At 41.5% G+C, this 3,020-nt stretch overlaps 1 long non-coding RNA gene across 1 annotated transcript; it reads left to right on the top strand.

The window, feature by feature from the left end:
• Positions 1-310: 310 nt before the first annotated feature.
• On the top strand, positions 311-884 carry LOC147370079 (uncharacterized). The gene is made up of 2 exons (XR_015168386.1): positions 311-442; positions 533-884. It is a non-coding gene; the product is annotated as an uncharacterized LOC147370079 (long non-coding RNA).
• The last annotated feature ends 2,136 nt before the right edge of the window (positions 885-3,020 follow it).

Below are 3,020 nucleotides of genomic sequence, written 5' to 3'. Positions count from 1 at the left end.
AGCTTAATATATTGCCTCTCCCAGCCCCTCCCTGACACAGCAAGTTACTGAGGGAGTCTTGCCAGTAAGTAGGGAAGGATGGGGTTGATTAAAAAGTAAAACCACACAAAACCTGACATCCTGTTGTGAGTTTAAAAATAAAGCAAAATGACTATTAGCAACGCGTGTTGATTTCTGTCAAACTATCTTTATCTGTGCGGTAAGGACAGAGAAATAACGCAGGGCTTCTTGTCAGAGTAACTTTGGGCTTTATGGGAATTCGTGATTTTTTTTTTTTACCCTCAAACTTCTGTCTTTTTTGTTTTCTTAGGATGTTTCTTCCTCCCATGGAGACTCAGGAGACACCTATTAGTCAGTCTGGAGCCTCCAGGTATCTGAGTTGCTGCAGGAGGAGAAACACGATGTCTCTCCTTTCGTGGAGATTTGTTGCATGTTTACCAAGGTGAAAGGATTAGTGCCCGGGAGATCATTTGCTTTCATAAGCTTTAAACTAGGGCGGCGAAAGTTTCATGCCTTGATTCTCTTCCAACAGCTCTCTCTCTCAGCAAGGCAGAGAGGAGCAAGCTGAGACCTACAGATTGCCAGCAGACTTTTCCAACAAAATTGCCCTGTCTCAATCAGTTAAACTGGGTGGGAAGGGAGGGCTTCTGCCAGCTTTCTCCCTTCTCTTCCACCCTGTGGAGAGACACCCGAAGCATTCCAGAGGGCTTGATAATCAAGATGAAATACTCCAGATTGCTAAGTCTCCATAATACCCAAACCCCAGACCATATGTACCGATAATTCACGTACTCCCTAACCTTTGCGTTTTGCATGTAACCTCCCTGTCAAACACTGTCTTTCTGGTGCTTCATATAGGATAATAAAAAATTAAGAAAACTGAAGCGAGGCACTCTTTCCATTTACTGTGAAAAAAATAGCAGTGGGCATAGAAACGAAAAGTTTTGCTCTCCAGCAATTTATAGCAGGTACTTTCCCATATGACTGCCATCTAAAAGATAATGATTTAAAATGTTGGTTTTGAAATGGAATATAATAGAAGCTAGACTGACAGCTGCAAAACGAACCACAACCCCAAAGCTAGACTGAAACAAATTCAAAACCAGGTAAAATGCAAGGAAGCCCCTGTTCCCAAATTTCTTGAGAAGTAAGATCGGAAAATAAAAACAAAAATAAATTAATTTTTACTCTTCATATTCACCTTCTTTTTCCCAACCCACCCCCTGGAAGTTAGGGTGTGGCGGGAGTGACTCTGCCCTTTGTTAATGCATTTATGATGCAATGGACATCACTCTCTTTTACAAGGCAGTGATCTAATTCCCAAATAAACTGATTAAATGACAGTCTCCATTTTGAGCACTGGAACAAGGAAACTACGAAAAACTAAAACAAGTTTTCACTGTGAATTCACAGATGTCCCCTCTTTATTTTCTTATACAAGCACAGGACTGTTATCTTCAGAATAACCAACATCAGAAACTCTATAAACATTAAACTGAGATTCCATTGATCAATTCTACCTTTGGACAATTTAAAAATCTGTGAATTATCTACCACCCCACTCATCTGCAACGAATGACTTCACCTTGCATTTCATCTCTAGGGGAACTATGTAAGGTCTCTTTTAAATCTTTGCTACAAAACGTGCAAAGCCATTTAATACTGCCCACCCCTCATTTCCTTCCCTCTGTGTAGAATATTTTTTTAGTTGGTAAGCCATGTCTGACTCTTTTGCGACCCCACGGACTGTAACCCACCAGGCTCCTCTGCCCTTGGAATTCTTCAGGCAAGAATACTGGAGTGGGTTGCCATTCCCTTCTCCAGGGGATCATTCAGACCCAGGGATCCAACCCGGATCTCTCAGGTCTCCTGCATTGGCAGGCAGACTCTTCACTACTGAACCACCAGGATAAGGGAGCCTGTTATTTCTAAAGCTTCCCTTGTCTTTGCTTTAGGTCTCTTTTTTCCTCTGCTTCCTGGCTACTGTTCTCTTTTTATTCCTTATCTTAAATCTTTCACCTTGTCTGGATCCTTTCATCAGCATTTACATGTTGGTATCTCAAAACATAAGTAAACAAACATTAAACAAATTATTTTTTCTTGATTGTAGTTCACTCTCCTTGCTTTTCTCCTTCCTTTCATAGTTACACTTCTCTAAAAAGTTGTTCTTCCCCAGTGACCTCAAGTCAAATCGGCATTTCAACAATGGTCAGGTTATTTGGTAGACACCTGTATGCCTTGCAGGCTTCCCTGCTGGCTCAGTGGTTAAAAAAAAAAAATCTGCCTATAATGCAGGAGACCCAGGTTTGATCCCTCGGTTGGGAAGATCCCCTGGAGAAGGAGAATTGCAACGCACTCCAGTATTCTTGCCTGGGAAATCCCAGGGACAGAGGAGCCTGGAGGGTTACAATCCATGGGGTTGCAAAGAGTCGAGTACAACTCAGTGGCTAAACCAAACCATGTAGGCTCTGATCCTTAGAGACAAATAAGGCTTCTTGGCTCCTCTTTATAACCTCCCTTCCAGGTAGTGAGTTACAATGAATGCAAGTCTTAGTTTGAAATCTGCTCCTTATAGTATTTATTAGAAAGTAGGTACAAAATTCATAGAACCAGTTCTCATAAAATCAACTAAGTCCTTAATTGCTGTCCTTTGGCAAAGATTTACCCTAAAGCAGACTTTGAGATTAACTACAGAACTTCTAGCTGGATTAGGCATTAGAGCTCCATACATATGGGGGTGGGGGCAAAGGAGCAAATTGAGTTATAGATCCAGGCTCTAGTTAAAAGATATTAGGCTATTAGGTTGGCTGGATTCTTTCATTTCTTTGGGTGGGGGTGGCAGAACCCACATAATCTCTTTTGTTCCCCAGATATCATGAACACTACTCATTGAACACACAAAAATTTATTTCTAACATCCATTATGGTAATTAACTATCTAGGATAGAGAGTCGGAGAAGGCAATGGCACCCCACTCCAGTACTTTTGCCTCGAAAATCCCATGGACAGAGGAACCTGGT

The sequence above is a fragment of the Bos grunniens genome, chromosome 7, assembly GCF_055505025.1.
Source record: "Bos grunniens cultivar Pamir isolate PY7600 chromosome 7, Bosgru_T2T1.0, whole genome shotgun sequence".
NCBI lineage: Eukaryota > Metazoa > Chordata > Mammalia > Artiodactyla > Bovidae > Bos > Bos grunniens.
The sequence above is the reverse complement of the archived record's forward strand: the minus strand, read 5'-3'. Positions and strand labels throughout refer to the sequence as shown.